General features: G+C 36.7%; 1 protein-coding gene and 1 non-coding gene across 4 annotated transcripts in view; one reads left to right on the top strand and one right to left on the bottom strand.

The window, feature by feature from the left end:
• Window positions 1–19,198, top strand: part of LOC126978124 (protein kinase C and casein kinase substrate in neurons protein 1) — a 147,631-nt gene that overhangs the window by 114,680 nt on the left and 13,753 nt on the right. The window lies entirely within an intron of this gene.
• On the bottom strand, window positions 12,879–12,952 carry Trnac-gca (transfer RNA cysteine (anticodon GCA)). Its single transcript has one exon. It is a non-coding gene; the product is annotated as a tRNA-Cys (tRNA).

Below are 19,198 nucleotides of genomic sequence, written 5' to 3' on the forward strand. Positions count from 1 at the left end.
TGGAGCGTTAATTATTCAAATTAATTTAAAATCCATATTTTATGTCGCCACCACCTGGATCCTGAATCTTACCGGTGGGAGGCTCCTTTGCACAGGATGCCGGCTAGATTATGGGTACCACAACGGCGCCTATTTCTGACGTGAAGCAGTAATGTGTAAACTTTACTATGTTAAGGTCTGAAGGGCGCCGTAGGTAGTGAAATCACTGGACAAATGAGACTTAACATCTTATATCTCAAGGTGACGAGCGCAATTGTAGTGCCGCTCAGATTTTTTGGGCTTTTCAAGAATCCTGAGCGGCACTACATTGTCATGAACAGGGCGTATCAATTACCATCCGCAGAACGTCCTGCTCCTGTAATTTCATAAAAAAAATATTCCAATATATCTGATTCTTCAAATCCATATACATAGTACATATATCAAATATATATTTGCTACATTGATACAAATAACAATACGTCATCCCATAGATAGGTGGGAAAATATCCATAGATCGATTATTGAAATACTAAAACCAGGGAATGGATTTAAATATCAATCTCATATCGCCAATTTAGGATCACTGTTGAATAATGAAAGCGGTCGGTTAACCAACTCGGGCAGACTCGATCGAGTTCTTTGTCGGTTTACTTAAGGCAGAGGACGTGCCCTGCCTACAAACCCTTTGAGGATCCCACGCCTCTTAAAAGTTATAGGTCTTGATGATGTTATGTAAACTTCGGCCCTGTTTGGGCCCACGTTCTCTAACGTTTCCAGATCTAATTCTTAGGTATAAAGTGTTGAGGGCAGGCTTGCTAGCGCAAGCAGGGGCACAATAGATCTCAGGATTTAAGATTGGGAGGCTCCTTTGCACTGGATGCCGGCTAGATTTGGCCATTTGACCGCGTGCAATGCAGAGCAGCTCGAATTGTCGGGGACCCAGTGCTCTGTGAACGGCTGGATCACTTGGCATTGCGTAGAGACGTCGCTTCATTGTGTGTCTTCTACCGCATTTATCACGGGGAGTGTTCCGAAGAGCTGTTTAACCTAATTCCTGCCGCCGAATTCCACCTTCGCACGACACGCCACAAATTAGGATATCATCCCCACCATCTGGATGTGACCATGCGGTCCTCCACAGTCCGGTTTTCAAGGAGCTTTCTTCCTCGTACTACTAAGCTGTGGAATAATTTGTCCTCCTATTCCATAAAAAAAAAAAGATTATTGGTGCCACAGCAGCGCCTTTTTCTGCCGTGAAGCAGTAATTAATCAATCAATCAAATTCTTTATTTGCGTAAAAACATGGTATGTTACAATGGTACAATATTAGTTTCACATGTTTCACCAGGTTTAACTAGGCATGCAAATTAATTTATTGCAATGTCAAAGTCAAAGTCAAAATAATATTTATTCACTGTAAAACTTTATAAGTTATTTAGTGCAAGTCAGGATAAAGTACAAAAGTTACAATAGCATTCAAATGAGTATAACAATATTCATTAACAAAATTTAGAACATTAATTCCAACTATCTTTATCATTCAAATAATCTTTCACATTATAATAGGCCTTAGATGTTAATTTATTTTTTAATAGGTAACAATTTAATTTCATTTGGGAGTTTATTATAAAATAGAGCACAATCCACTTTAAATAAATAAATGGTATAAGTTATTTAATTGTGTGTTAATGTGTTAACATTTTTGTGTTTCGGTCTGAAGGGCACCGTAGCTAGTGAAACTACTGGGTAAACGAGACTTAACATCTTATGTCTCAAGGAGACGAGCGCAATTGTAGTGCCACTCAGAACTTTTGGATTTTTCAAGAATCCTGAGCGGCACTGCATTGTAATAGGCTGGGCGTATCAATACCTATCAGCTGAACGTTCTGCTCGTATTGTTTCTTTTTGTTGTAAAAAAGAGTATTAGAATGCCTAAATCTTAATACAATAAAGAATAAACATCGGAATAATCTCGATGTCATTCGTATATATGTTCTCGAAACATTACATAACTATATGTACGATAGAAGAAAATTGCAACCGTGATTCATTCACATTGAACTACAAATGTGGTCCGGTGTCTCGTCTCGAGCGGGATGTAGGATGTGACGCGTCAGTTAGTGACTCTTAATAGGCTGAGTGGAAAATTTATTCGAATTCACATAGTCCTATACATCCATCCAATCCATACAGGGCGGTTTTTTGAAAAGGGCGGCGATGAGTAAGTCGACTAACAACGAGACTTAAAGGAAAGTCGTAAAAATAAGAAACCAATAACTGCACTTTTAGTTTTTTTTTAATTTCTTGAACTTTTGATGAAAAGCGACCCGAATGATTAAAAAAAAAATTACATCCTGTATTTATTCTCTCTCACTCAGTTCGAAACTTACCCCAGGGCTCGCAATAAAAATAAAATTTCTTATTTGTAGAAAAAAAAAATAGGCGTTATTTTGTGGAACTACTTAATTGTTGAAATTTTATGAGTAAGTTGATATCTTGAGTGCTAATTCCGCTAAGTTAAACATATCACTTAACATATTTATTCATAATATTTAAATAACACTATTCTTACTTATATATAACTAGCTGACCCGACAGACGTTGTTCTGTGCATAATAAAAAAATACTGTTCTTTTATGTTGTCAATAATATTTCATAACACCAAGAATTATTTTGTAAAATATGATCCCCGTTCTATATTATGTATAGAACGTCATTGCTCCCTGTTGTTAACTATAATGAAATTGTTTCACAGCAGAACTGTCAAACCGTGCGTCAATAAATTCTCTCATAGAAAATATGTCCATACAAAAGAAATATTGGAATTAAAAATAATTATGGGTCTCAAATCGTAATAAAAACTATCCTATCTCGCAAGTTGGACTAAACTGCACTCGATGAAGTAATCCCCGTTAAAATCCGTTCTTTAGTTTAGGAGTCCATCGCGGACAAACAACGTGTCACGTAATTTATATATATTAAGATACTAGCCGACCCGACAGACGTTGTTCTGTAGATACTTAAAAAAATACTGTTTTAAAATACTGTTTTATAGGAATTTGTCAATAATATTTCAAAACATCAAGAATTATTTCGTAAAAAAATAATCCCTGTTGTTATAATGAAATTGTTTCACAGCGGAACTGTCAAACCGTGCGTCACTAAATTATCCCATAGATATTATGTCCATACAAAATAAATATTGAAAATAAAAATACTTATGTGTCCCAAATCGAAATAAGAACTATCCTATCTCTCAAGTTGGACCCAACTGCACTCGATGAAGTAATCCCCATTAAAATCCGTTCTTTAGTTTAGGAGTCCATCGTGGACAAACAACGTGTCACGTAATTTAAATATATTAAGATATATTCAGGTATAATCAACTAACATCAAACACGGGCATTGGACGACTAGCTCCTTTGTTAATGAATAAGATTATTAAGATAATTAAGAAACCTATTAAAATATATTTTCATTAATTTCTCTTATGTTCAGTACGCAGTAGTTTTTACCTGCCTACTACTCTTATAGATTTACTGACTCGGACCGAACAAAGGCGAATGGAAGTTATAAAACGAAAGAGAATGACTATGTGCGGTGTTTTACATCGGGGCATAAAAAGAATAGGAAAGTCCCAGGCCCCAAGGATATCGTAAGAGAATACTAAGGGCATTTACCAGTGGAAGAAGGCTTCTTTGCACACCACAACGGTAAAGCAGTAATGTGTAAGCATTATTATGTTTCGGTCTAAAGGGCGCCGTATCTAGTGAAATTACTGGGCAAATGATACTTAACATCTTATGTCTCAATATGACGAACGAAATTGTGATGCCGCTCAGAATTTTTAATTCTTTCAAGAATCCTGAGCGGCACTGTATTATAAAGGTGAGGAGCATCAAAGAGAAGATAGACATTTCGTTCGACGTTGTTCTTTGTGTGTGAAAAAGGCCTGAAAAAATGACATAAAATAATGTCAAATTTTATAGAAACTAGCTCCAGTGTAAATCTTGCCGACCCACTAGAGTCAATTATCATCAGACAGTTAATACGCTGTAATAAGTATTAATTAGTTGTATAACACTCGTCCTTGTGTCCACTGAGCGTGACTTCCAGGTCCTGCCCTTGGTAACAGAACACCTTGGCATACATGACTGTGGGCTATGTCTTATACTAGATTTAGATAAGGAGGTGATAACATTCCTTACGGCTTGGTGTGGGTCAGCCTTTATATTTAATACTGTTATATGATACAAATGTGTTTTTTTTAATAAGGGACGAAACGAGCAGGACATTACAACACAGTGCCGCTCAGGATTTTTGAAAAATAATTTCTGAACGGCACCACAATTGCGCTACCTTGAGACATATGATGTGAAGTCTCATTTGCCCACTAATTTCACTAGTTACGGCGCCCTTCAGATCGAAACACAATAATGCTTACATATTACTGCTTCACGGCAGAAATAGGCGGCGTTGTAGTACCCATAATCTAGCCGGCATCCTGTACAAAGGAACCACCCACTGGTAAAAGTGTAAATCCGCAAAGGGTTAAAGAAGCCAAAAAATAAGAATTATCATAATCGCCGTTTCACATAAGGACAATAAATTCGCATAAAGTTTCGTTTCTTTTTTATCCAGAGTATCTAAATACTGTACGCATTCTCTATAGCTTGCAATCAATAGAACAGCACTTGTGGTCCATCTCATGAATGGCCCCCGATCGGAGACCCCTCGAGACATTGTTACAAACTGTTGAGAACTTTTTGCCCTTGAACACGTTTTCTCAACGATGTAACGTCGATTGGTGCTTCAAACTGTGCTGTACTCGTCTTTAAAGTAGTTCTGTATTACGAAGATATTAAAAATAAGTAAAAATGGAAATCATTACTCATAGTATGATGCCAATTCAAATATTTTTTTTATGGTAGAGAAAGATAAACGAGCTTACACGTATGTATCCCGTAGGATACAATAAGTTCAAAGAGTAAGGCGTTTAACTATCGGTAAATAGTACAGCCTGCCTGCCATAACAATGCAGTGACGCTCAGCGCACAATACAATCAATTAACAATCACTTTATTCATGTAGGTCACGGAAATGACACTCATGTGTGTAAAAAAAAAAATTTTTTTCTTATTGAACCTATTGCTACTTCGTAAAGAGTTGAGCTAATGAGAAGAAGTAACAGGAAACTCATTGGCACTCTTTTAAATCAAGATATACATTTTCATCATTTTACAAATCGTTTCAATAACAATATAACGTGGAACAAACATACTCAAACGTCCAATAGTCAATGCCTTTCTGCCAAGCAGCGCCTGTTCACAAGCATGACGCATGAGCCAGCCACATCGCCTCCCTCAACCATATTTTAAGGAAGGGACGACCCATCCCATGTCGCTGCCACAAGCAGTGACACTTAAGCGAGCATGACGAAGCCTTTTACGAGAACTAAACCAAACAACAGAAAAGGAATCTTAATCTACATATCATATAATACAATAATAGTAACAGTACTTTAACTTTATACTAGAGCGCCCGAATCGACACACGCACACATACACACGATCTACACGACCGCTAAGCAAGCTTGGGGAGACAAAACTATTGAGTGCCACGCCGTAAGTCGTCAAGACTGCTCGCTATCCGAGCTAAATTCGCTGCGGGCCGCGCCGTCTACGTCAGTCTTTTTGTAAATACCAACCCTAACCCTCCGTCGTGACGTAGGTATATATTTCAAGCAGACCACTGAGTTACGCTTCTGTTCTATTACTTGTATTTTGCTCAGGGTTCTTGAAATCTGAAGAACCTAAAAATTTAAGCGGCATTGCAGTTGCTCCCGTAACCTTGTCAAGCCTCATTAGCCCAGTAATTTCACTAACTACGGCGCCCTACAGCTTGATGGCAAAAAAAGCCTTCCAAATGGTCTGTGATTATTTATAATCTCCGCGGCCCATGCTACCTTGCAACAGCCGAGGAATTGCCGACCTTACAAAGCGTTTCAACGTGCATTCGAATCGGAAAACCGAAAACACATTGGTACTTGTCGAGGTGCGAACTTGGGGCATTTAGGTGTGTGTCAACGGTGCCACTAACGCTATTTAATTTTTCAGTCATGATTTTAGACTCAATGGTTGACTTTTATATCACTTATTGAAAGTTAGATAGTAATAGAAAAGACATGCCTCAGACAAAACAAGAAAGTCATAGAGCCATTTTTTTTATAAAATTGCATTACAATTAAATTAGTCCCTTCTATAGCCTGGGGTATTATTGACAAAGTTATGCTTAAGTTACCATTATACTACACAAACGTTTCTTAACAATAATTTTGTATTTTGTCAAACATATATATCGTTTAATTGTGTCCTGAAGAGCGATTTACTTAGATTCCTTTAGTAAATTGCCTCCATTGCTTTTTGCTCCATTGCTAACTTGACAAACCTTGTCGCATTATTCATTCGTTGTGGCGTTCAACCACAGCTGACAAGCACAGATGTTGATGAATGCGATTCACTTTTAGGTTGCTACTTAGTAAATTCGTACGTTAAATCTGTGAAAATCTTCTTCCAAACATGTTTCAAACTTTAAAGAACCTTCTTTTGACAGTTTTCTAGTTTGCTATGAGGTTTCTCTAAAATAATCTTTACTCCATTTCTAAACATACTAAGTTTTTAAAAATGTCTTTTCAACAAAACTGCACGACCTGAATTCTCGGTATTGTCGGTTGTTTCAATTTAATCTTCTTCAAACGCGGGCATTTCTTACAGTCGTAGGGCGTGTTGTTGACAGCTCGCTGATGTATCACGCACCAAAGTACGCCCTCGGCTGTCGTCTTGTGTACCGCCTTGTCTGATATATCTCTGCGTTTTTCGTAGCAGAAAATATTTAAAATAAAAAATTTCTCAGTGACGGGAGACACAGGGGCACGTCTAAATTTGTTCCGCCATTCTGTGACGCCATTTTCTGCTGCCATGCAATTTGCATTGTATGCATTATTGAAGCCCTTTTTGTATTTGTTAGAGGACAGTAGGCTTTCTCATAATATGTCTCATGGTGACTACAATTATGATTACAATTGCAATTATAGTTATTACCATAATTCATGTGTGTTGTATGATAACGGGGTATAAATATCATATTAGGTCATTAATTATACGTTTAAATAATTTATGACAGCTGTGAAAACGTCGAAAAGAATTGTGTCAGAAAAGTGTCATACAAATCGCGAGTGTAAAACGTAACTTGTCACACACACTAAACTAATATTCCTGGCCTGTTTTTACCGATTGTCTAACAGCAAGAGACTCTTTCTAGACGATTATCTAAGGCTAATATAATAATTAGGAATCATTCCTTTTGAACTTATTTCCGTTGTGGTATTAATAAATATCGAAGGAATGAATTAAAGTGATATTAACTTTGTTACTGGCTGGACAACGTCTAATCCCTGTGCGAAAAAATACTCATTTGGCGGTGAATCACTGGTACTATGTCAATACGATCAACTTTCAAGTGAGCCCTATGTTTGTTCTATAAAAGGCTTTAAAAGCATTTACTTTCTCAAAATTGGTCCTTTAAGAATTCTTTATAATGTCATTTATTGCATTATCTCTCTGAGAGAACGGAGAAAGAAACTCCCGGTATTTTTGATGATCTCTTTAAACACAATTAGTACTTAGTACCTACAATATGTCATTGCTATTGCTATAACATAGTACTAATCACCTAGATTATAATACCTCAGCGATATATATATATACAAATTATTTAAGTTTTCTTTAGTGTTAATTCCGCCAATATTTGTTTTTAAAACAATTCGACACGTGTTTCGCCTCTACACGAGGCATCCTCAGGACGTGTTGTCTCGCCAAAATAAATAAATAAATAAACTTAAATAATTTGTATAATTATGGATTTCCGCAAAGTAACGCCTAATTCAATAAATTTTCATACCTCAGCGATCCTACAGCTTGGGTAGTAGTAAGATTTACAGCAGATGACGTCTGAAAACTGTTATGGTCCAAAATCTTATCTTAATATCTGTTTAGTAAAAGAATTGTTTTAAAGTTTATCGCATTGTATTCGGTCAATTGTTTACTTCTTTTATTGAGAATTATTATAATTTATGTGAAGTAGTTGTGCAGGAGGTCGGCTCCGTCTTATGAAAACATTCCTTCAGTATTAAATTCTCGAATATAGTGGTCTTGACTAAACCTGACTTATAATGGGATTCCATGTTAAACGACTTTCTCTTTGAGGCTAGGCATTAGCGAATATTTATCTTTAGTGTAGGTCTGTTAGATGTCAATTTGGAATGAATTTGGGATTTCTCCAGCTCATTACAAGTGTAAGCTAGATTGGAGGTCTAATTTATCACAAATCATTAGATAAACATAAAATAGACCTTATTTAACTGCAGATTATTTAAACCAGGAGATAGCCTAGGAATAGATTGTGATTATCTTAAGCAATTACTTCTATTATTTAAAGAGCGCTTAAAGTGATTCTGAATGAGTTTCTTGCGCCGTTTCCTCTCTCTAATGGCCGTTCCCAATATTCAGTCTATCTCTTACTTCAGATAAAAATAGTAACTATCGTTGACTTTTATGTCCCAATAAACTTATCGACGGCAACTCACCTTATCCGTACACGCTGTCTGTCAGTGGGACGACGCGGACGTATAGTTTACCAGTGATAGAAGTTAGTATGAAAATTGCAATTCACGCGTCCTAATATAAGGTGATAAGAATGACTTATCAGGTATATTGGCACAGCTTCAGATTATTGGTAGCTAGTTACTGGCAGTAGATGGTAGTATTTTATCTCTATCTGTACGTAGTATATTGGGAACGGCTGTTAGAGCGCCATTTTGCTCCGTAGCGGTAGTTGTGAGTAAGGTTCTTATAACATTTTTCCCGCTAACTACGCGTGTGTAACTCTGCTCTCTTAGGTACGAAAACATATCTACGAGCGCCCGGAATCTTTAGCGTAGATAAGCATTTGATTGTCCATCGCTCAACGCGTCGCGCAATCTCTTTTAATTCCATCAAAGGTATTATACTACGACTACCCATTTTGCTGAATGGTTAGTGACACTGACTACTAAGCTAGAGGTCCTGGATTCGAATCCCGGTAGGTGCAATCATTTATATGATGAATATAGATGTTTGTTTCCGAGTCAAGGATGTTTAAATGTATTTATGTATGTTTAAGTCAGTATATTGTACTACATATATCGTTGTCTTGTAACCATAGTACAGGCTATGCCTAGTTTGGGGCAAGATAATTTGTGTAATAGTGTGTCAATATTATTATTATTAAGTAGGTATTTGAATAATACTTTTTTTTATTAATTCGCAATTATATACAGTTTTAGATAAACAAAACAAACGTTAACATTACATCTGGATTTCTACTCTCTAGTAGAGACCTAATAAGACAATGTAAGTAGATAATTCTTTCTTCTGTCAAGAAGAAATATCGACAAAAAGAATCCAAGTGTGACTTTTATGTTACTCGCAGGACAACACCTAATCCCTGTGCGAAAATCATTTGGCGGTAAATCATTCATAGGTTGGTAGTATGTATATACGGTCAACTTTCAAGTGAGCCCCATGTTTGCACTCGTGCATTTTGTAAGGTTAATTTGGCCTTATCCTGCCTTGTATTTACTTCTGGCCGTCAGGTCTAGGTTAGCCATTGCCACAGTAGACATATGTATCAGTACGGAAACTACCTACAATCGTTCGAAATGACACACTCACACAAACATGCGGTGTTGCAGTAGCGAGCAGTGTATCAATTGGGTACGTACATCAGCTGAACGTCCTGCTCGTCTCGTCTCTTATATTCATAAAAAATAAACAATGAGTTATCTATACAATTCTCTTCTATTACATTAAATATTTCAATTAAATATATATTAATATCTTTATTGTTCCAATGAAGATGTAAGCTGAGGATTGTATTACATAAGAGTTAATTTAGTCGTGCACAATAGTCATTATTCAGTCACCTTATTGTGTTGACAATCAACATTGTACATTGACCCGAGACACTCGGCCACTTGCCGGCTCTTAGACTGAACACTACCGGACACAGTTTAGAGATGTGTGGTTTGTCTTTTTGACATACTTTTTTTTTATGAAAATAAGGCACGAGACGAGCAGGACGTTCAACTGATGGTAATTGATGCGCCGTGCTCATTACAATGCAGTGCCGCTCAGGATTCTTGAAAAACCCAAAAATTGTAAGCGGCACTACAACTACGCTCGTGACCTTGAGACATAAGATGTTAAGTCTCATTTGCCCAGTCATTTCACTAGCTACGGCGCCCTTCAGACCGAAACACAGTAATGCTTACACATTACTGCTTCACGCCAGAAATAGGCGCCGTTGTGGTACCCATAATCTAGCCGGCATCCTGTGCAAAGGAGCCTCCCACTGGTAAAAATACTGCCACAAGAGTATTTTTACAAGCACTTGAAACAATGAACCGAGTGTTGTATGCCTGTTTATACTTTCATATATTATTTCGTATCCCTAGCTTTAGAGGCTTTTTTCTAGTAGATACATGTTGATATTCATGTGTTGCCTTTGGAACCTACCTCAAAATAAACAGCTTCACAAATTGTAAGAAGTTGTAAGAACAAGAATGCAAAATATTTAATGTATTGAAGGGTTTTTACCAGTGGGAGGTTCCCTTGCATAGGATGCCAGCTAGATTATGGGCACCACAACGGCGCCTATTACTGTCGTGAAGTAATAGTGTGTAAACATTATTGTGTTTCGGTGTGAAGGGCGCCGTAGCTAGTGAAATTACTGGGCAAATGAGACTTAACATCTTATGTCTCAAGGTCACGAGCGTAGTTGTAGTGCCGCTCACAATTTTTGGGTTTTTCAAGAATCCTGAGCGGCACTGCATTGTAATGAGCATTGCGTAGCAATTATCATCAGCTGAACGTTCTGCTGGTCTCGCCCCTTATAATCATGTCGCAGGTTTATTGTCAAAGACAATTTCAATTTCACTAGTGTTAATATAATTAAACGGTATATTGTCAAAAGACTACATTTCTTACAATTTAACGGTCTGGTTTTAGTGACATTGTAATGTCACGGGTACACTATAGTGATATTGTAAGGCATAGATATTTTGACAATTTTCCTGGTCGTTATTTTATGAGGCCGTCTCTGATTGATCCGTTTCTTGTATTTATTGTATAGTCATTATTTTGTTGTTATACATTAGTGTAATCAACTAATTGCTATGTAAGCGAATCGGCCTTTGTTCACTAGTAGGTCCCAAAACTCAATTGGTAACTTTGGCTGTTGATCACAAGTCACAACGCACGAGCCGAGCGTAGCGTGCCGCGGCAGTGGCCGGCGAGTCGGTCATTGTTCACTACTATTTCAACAATAATGTCATATGGAAAATTATATACACGCTTCAATGTTTAGTATTATTGTTTTGCAAATTGCGTATAAAAATATAATGAAAAAAAAAATGAAAAATCATGATGTTGAAGGTTAAAATTATTTATGCGAAATTATAAAATAGGTTACAGTGGTAATTACTGTGGCTACATGATAAGTGATCACTTAAACATCAGGGTATCAGAAGAATTATAATGTTTTTATTGCATCATACATGCAGCTGTTAAATATAGCTCTAACTGGTTATGCTATTGTTTATATTTCGTTCAAAACAATTGAGTTTTAGTACGCGTTCGTTACCTTGCATAATAAATAATATTTTCTACTTGCACACGAGTAATGTGAGTATAATTTCAATCAATTATCATTAATTTATGATCATTAAGTGTGTACGTATCGAGTTCTTCATTCAACAGAAATTAATAAGTTTAATAAAAAGTGAGTAATAACTGGATGTCGGCATCTCGTTGACGTCAAAGGCGTTCAACGAGCCGCGTGTCTCTACACTGTGACGCGTCACGCGAACATTATTGACACTTCGACTTGGATTTGCGCCAACTTGGAATTTGAACGTTGTTTTGCGCTAAATAAAAGGTATCCAACGTAAGCATTTATTGCAGATCTGAATTTTTGTATGTGCCAAATACACGTCATGTTGTTAATATTTATCTAGTGTTGTTCGAGATCTGGCCACACTGTTTCATTATTATTTGTTTATCAATAGGAAATACGAAGATTTTTGAAGTGAAAACTTCTTAAGCGGCGTTGAGCACTATTTTTGAGACGGGTATAAAATGATAAACTCGCGTCAGGACACTTGACCTGATCGAAAATTCCATAGACAGTCGTTGAAATTGTGGATGAAAGTTGATTTTACTGAGATATAAACTTTTTAATGTAAAATAATTATGTAATAATATATAAGAGATTTCCACGTATATAGTCACTCATCACGATATCTCTGGAACCATAGAGCTAAAGACTTGAAATTTGGTAGGAATATTCTTTTCACCGAGTAGAGGTCAGCTAAGAACGGATTTTACGAAATTCCACCCCTAAGAGGGGTTGCGGGGGCGTTAATAATTTATATACAATATGTTTTGTTTTTTTTTAAAGTGATAACCCTCACTTCTAGGATAAATACACAAATAAAATTTCGGACTCGAACCCACGACCTCCGGCGTTCCGTGCCGGTGCTCTAATCAACTGAGCCAACCGTTCGAGTACCGCCTCGCTACAAAATTCTGTTTGCTTTGTTCAACTCTCAGGTTGTGGCTTCATCTACAGGATCCACTTTACAGTTGCTAACTTGCTCAACCCCAATATTTGCATATTAGGAAATTGACTTGAGGTGTTGCTCTTGTAAATCTAAACAATATGTTATGTTTTTTTTATTAAAGGGGTAACCCTCACTTCTAGGATTAATACACAAATAAAATTTGAAAAACAAAATTTTATGAACGATGCGGGACTCGAACCCACGACCTCCGGCGTTGCGTGCCGGTGCTCTAACCAACTGAGCCAACCGTTCGATTACCGCCTCGCTACAAAATTCTGTTTGCTTTGTTCAACTCTCAACTTCGAGACCCGCATCGTTCATAAAATTTTGTTTTTCAAATTTTATTTTTATAATAATTTATATGGCAAAACAACGTTTGCCGGGTCAGCTAATGTAATATAAATAGTCATTTTTGTGTACGATTACTCCGAGTACTAGTACTTTTATACTGATAAATAGAGCAATTCGTGCGATTACAAATATTCCCTAACCTTTTTACATAATATTCACATTATCAAATTATAATTATTGTTGGCAATAATCAAATTTCAAAACATTGGTTAAATCTGACCTGTTTGACCGCCTTTCAGCGTTTTTATTATACGGGAATTGTATATGGATTTTCAGTTCAAATTCAAGTTCGAACGATAAGACAAAAAAATCCATTCTAGGTAATGTTTTTGTAGGTTGACCAGTTCTGGTTCCTCGCAAGAAATGCTTAAAATCCTTCTGACAGGTATTTAGCCTGATATAATCATTTTTCTTGATGTAAGTAACCTGAATGCTGAAATTGTACCAGCCACTGGTAATTGGCTGTAAAGTGGAGGACTAATCTGTCAAAGGCAAGCAGAAGCTGAAGAAAGAATTACTTTGTCTATTTTAGGACCCTAGAAGTTATGTTTAGATTTTTTGTGTAGCAGCTGTGTTTACGAGGACTCCAATCAAATAAACAGAGAAGGGAATTTGTAGCTACGAATGATTGACAACCAATGGCTTATCTGCCTCGAAGATCCCACACGCCGGTAGCTATTTTATCGTACATAAAGCGCGAAATGACGTACACGCCTGTCAATGGAGTCCCCCATTCCAATTCTGTCGCGGAAATCACGAAAGAACGTCTCGCATTCTGAGCGAATGCGGCGCACTCTAGACTAAAATGAAACAGCCGACAACAGAAATGTCAGGGTTCGAACTCTCAACGGAGTTCAAATCATCAAAGCCTCTCCCAAGAAAATTATCAGCTCGTTGGGCCTGGGGTAACGTAGGGTTACTAGCTAAAAGAAACTAGCTGTACTCCTAATGTGCAATACGCCCACAGAGAAATTAATCAATAAACAATTCCATATAGTTATAGTAATGTCATTCGTACGTTAGTCGCTTTAGGCTAGGGTTACTATGGATGCGAGTTCTGACGAGTACGTCCGAAGTCCTCGTCAGAACAAGGTGTTTACACTGTGCGCGTTTTCTGTTATTCTGATAGTCAGTTCGTTTCTGCCGTCCAGCGAAGATGGGCGAATTTGATTTGACATCGATAAAGGTCAAGGTCATGATAAAGGTCTTACTTCCGTTGATATTCCCGAGGTGGACTTTGAGTGTTAACCTACACAATGTGCCAGTTTCACGGAGATATAATCACTACGGAAGAAGCGCGAATGAGACTAGAGAAACCTTGAAAAATTATTTTGTTAGTCCAGCAGGTGAAATTCCGTTTCAATACATCCTACTGTAATAATCTATAGCTCTACAAGTCATGTTCTTGATAGATAAAATGTAAACATTAATTCTAATTGCTCATGTACCTAATTAATGTAAACCCCACATCAAAATAAAAAATTGCACTTACTGTTAGTGTTGAGTTCTGTAGCAACTTTCTCCCACTTTTGCCGAGAAATATCTCTGTTGTGATAATTTTTGTCTCTCATATCCCACAAACACCTGTTCTAGTACACGAGACTGATCAATTTATCGTTATCCATGGTGGAAACCAAATCACTCGAAATTAGCAGACGTAGGTCGTGCGAAAAATCAAACTCGTTTGAACGCTCGAGTGGTTCTGACGCGTTCGTCGTTGCCAGTGTTAACACTGTCATTGGATACCAGGCGTTTGTTTCTTCTGAGGAATCCGTCAGAACTCGTCAGAACAATTTATCGTCAGAACTCGCATTCATAGTAACCCTAGCCTTAGTGAAAGTTGAATTTCCATTCATATTTCGTAAAAGTACATTAATGTTTTATGTTCATTTTGTCCGCTACAGAGGGAGGCATTGGTAAGTGTTCCTACTATTGAAGTTTTTTGCAGTTGTGCTAGATTTTTATTTTACGAGTGTCACTGTAAAATGTATTGAAGTAACTACTGTAGAAGTCATTGGCTAACAATATACTAGCATACCTATAGACAAACAAACTTTGCGAGCGAGAAGAATAGCTCTAACAGAAATATAGCACGATAAGGTAAGCGAATCGATTGATATTGTAACCAATTTTGAGTGACACGTCGTAAACAATAGGCCACGCTTGTAATTAGCTCCATATTATTTTGAATGTCATTTAGCTAACGCTCACATTGATAAAATTGGCCACTCATCATCGGCTGATCATTCTAAGTCTGTGGTTGAAGTTTACACAAGTTAACATCTTTAATTTAGTCTGTATTAAATATAAATGACTAATTGTAACACTCAACATTGAATTTGTACTTCGAAAGTAAAGCCCCCGGGGGTTGTAAGTATGGAAAAAATATTAGGAGTACATTGTTTATCAAAAGGAGAATGTTAAATATTTCTACAAGGATGTAGTTTGTTCGGGTCCTGAGTGCAGCAATCGCAATTTCCAACGAGTTAGCTTTAACTGAACCTTGAAAATATAATACTTATCATATAATTGGAAATTGGGAAAATGAGCTCCATAAACAAGCCAGTCCCAGCTGGATCTAACAACCCAATCTAAAGAGGAATTACTATCATCAGAGGGAGGACTTGCATAATTATAAATACAGGATTAATAAAAAACATATTCAAAATATAAACTACGAAATTGAAGAGATAAAAACTCACCATAGAATTTACTTTTTCATTTGCACCTGCAATTAAATAAAAGGCTTTTATATATGAACGTTGAGAGCTTTTTGGAGTCTTTTTTCCAGCTACAAGTTGAATGTGTATAAAAGTAGCTCGCCAGTGAAGTTTTCATTCAAAATAATTAATAACGAAACATGAAACATATGAAGAACTCGGTGCTAAATGATGAAAACGGTCATTTTTTTTTCTACCCTATGGAAATAGGCTGTCAAACTACTTATCCCCGCGCATATTTTCGAAGATGTTTCGCAACACTTCGTTAACGTAATGTTCCTGATGTTTTCAAGGAAACATTTTCATTTTTGAAGTTGATTTTGTTAAACATCAATATCCTTTAGGTCTAGAATTGGGATACATTTTGGAGATTACCTCTTACAGCTTGATAATTCTTGAAACAAGATGTCTTAGTACAGCTATAGTTTATTAAAAGTCAAAGTCAAAGAAATCTTTATTCACTGTAAAACTTTATAAGTTATTTAGTGCAAGTCAGGATGAAGTACGAAAGTTACAATAGCATTCAAATGAGTATAACAATATTCATTAACAAAATTTAGAACATTAATTCAAACTATCTTTATCATTCAAATTATCTTTCACATTATAATAGGCCTTAGATGTTAATTTATTTTTTACTATACATTTAAATTTTTTATATGTAATATTTTAATATCATTTGGGTGATTATTATAAAATATAACACAATCCACTTTAAAAGATTTTGCAGTTTTACGGAGCCTAGTAGATGGAATTGCGAGTTTATATTTGTTTCGAGTATTGACACTATGTAAATCACTTTTCTTTTTAAATTGGCTAATATGTTTATGAGCGTATAGGGGGTTCTCGTATATGTACTGGCAGTGTACTGTCAAAATATTAATTTCACTAAACTTTTCTCTCAATGAATCCCTTGAACGCATTTTATAGACTGCTCCAATTGCCCTTTTCTGCAGCACAAATATGTTGTCAATATCTGCAGCCCTACCCCACAATATAATTCCGTAAGACTTAAGGATATGTGTAACAGGATTAAGTAGTGTTCATAGCTCAAAATGCTATACTTTCACCACAAAACTTGTCTAAAAACACTACTCTTCGCCTTAAGATTCAGCTGCAACGCATTGATTAATTTATCACAATAAGCATAAAGCGCGGTGAAGCGAATTCAAGTAAGGTTCAGTTTATGTACTTATTTCTCTTGTAGCTGTTAGCGTTCGTGCATTTGCAAGTTTCCCTAGGGACTTCAAATTGAGTTAAGTGCGCTAGGCTGATCCTCTTAACATCAACAAAAATCTGAAACTAACTAGAGAACGTGCTGGAAATGTCTACATCGTTAGCTGTTCGGGTAGTTTGTGTTTAAATCTTTTAAATTAAACAATTATGTAGCCTTGTACAACCCCCGGATTTCGAGCGATGATTGAGATTAAGCGCAGATATAAACTCAAATAGGATTATAATCAGCGCCAAGTGTTTTGTTATTGTAACTCCCGATGGTTAATAAATATATTTATATACAATTCTTGACGACTCATATGGCCCATTGGTTAGTGACCTAGAGAGCTAGAGATCCTGGGTTCGAATCCCGGTAGGTGCAAACATTTATAAGATGAATATATGTTTGTATTTATTTATATATATTTAAGTAAGTTTATCTTATTAAATATATTGTTGTCTTTCAAACCATAGCACAGGCAACGCCTCTGTTGAGGCAAGGTAATTTGTGTAAAAGTGTGTCGATATTATTATTATTCTATTGTATTCCTTAGTCAATCCCCGATGTGTGATCGTCATATTAGCCCGACCTCTCTCAACACTTCATTCGCTCTGTTAATTTGTGTACTTAATTAACTTACATTCAAGTAAATTAATAGGGTACCCCCTATACTTGATCAAACAACCTAAACATTCCCTTCTCACCGTCACCAAAGAATATATAATAGTACAAGTACGGAAGCCTCACTCCGCAAAATCAATTAAAGAAATAGGGACTCTTGTGGTTTTAGAATAAGGTGTTATTCAGATCGCACAGTTTTATTCACCTAGAAGTGTCTCTCTTTCTATCGCGTGACTCTTACCTCTTCTGACGACATTAGGGTTGACTTCTTTACCCAAAACTGTCCCTACCTATAAAGTCATCTTATAAAAATAGCTATATTTTCTATAATATAAATAGGCCTGTAATCGTAAATTTAAATAAATAATAAATATTTTTATTTTAAGTATCACTTTAAATTAGATTGTTTCAGCGTCTTTAAGAAGCATTTTTTTTAATTTGGATCGCAATGACCTTTAATATGCTTTGTTTTATTTATGTTTCTCCGTTCTTAAAATATCGGTCGGATCGCTGAAGTGAACAACAAAGCTAAGTAGGTCACTGCTCGCTCGTGAGTCCCTACTAAGTGGCCTACTTTGCAGAGGCCGTTACGATTTCGACACCTACCCGCAGAGTGAGACAGGCCTGCATACTCTTTATCTAAACAGTTTGTTATTTTTTTTAGGGATATCCCTCAGTTCTGGGGTTAAACAGATTTAATGTATATGTACTATTATATTTTCTTTGGTATATATACAAATTTAATTTGTACCAAAGTATATGGACGATGCGAAACTCAAGGCGCCGCTCGGGTTCCGCCCGAGCACTCTTACCAACTGAGCCAACCGTCCGATTAACGCATCGATAGCAAGGCCCGGGAGGAGATGTATTTTGATGACCAATCAGATTTCGTTATTTTCACGTATCCTCTCCGCTTAGCTTCGGTATAAATGGATCAAGTGGAGAGGAGAGGAAATGTCTCATTTTTCTGTAGAATTTTGTGTCGCATCCAGCAGAGATGCGTGTAGGCGTAATGGCGTCTTCCTTTCGTGGACATCACTTGACTGATTTCAAGCTCGCACAGTTCTCTCTTTGGTGGAAATAACCTGACAGCTTCGCGAGTTATCTCCTCTCGTCTCCTCCCCTCTCCGCTTTGGTGTATACCGGGCCTAAATCTTGGTGTGTCTTGTTCAACTCTCAGGTTGTGGCTTCATTTGTGGTAAAAGTGCTCGGACGGAACCCGAGAGAAGTAGGTGCGGTTCCGCATCGTCCATAAATTTTGTTACAAATTAAATTTGTATAAATATTATATCACTTAAATAGCACCGCAAATTCTGTTATACGCTCCCAGGCTTCTCGTCAGGTCTACGCATGTCGTAGCCCCCAGACTCAGGGGGGTTTCATTGGAATGAATGGGGAAGTGTTGGGAGGTTATGAAGTGGGGGTTTATTTAACTCGACGCCGGCGGATGAGGCGTAACCTCTCTTTGTTGTGTCAAACGAATTATAATATTATCTTTACAATCGTGTTATAACTTATATTGTGTTAATGTTAAAGGTATAATTAGTTAAATGCACATCTCACGCCTACTGTTTATTTTGTTTAAATAAA

This window comes from Leptidea sinapis, chromosome 47, assembly GCF_905404315.1.
Source record: "Leptidea sinapis chromosome 47, ilLepSina1.1, whole genome shotgun sequence".
Lineage (NCBI taxonomy): Eukaryota > Metazoa > Arthropoda > Insecta > Lepidoptera > Pieridae > Leptidea > Leptidea sinapis.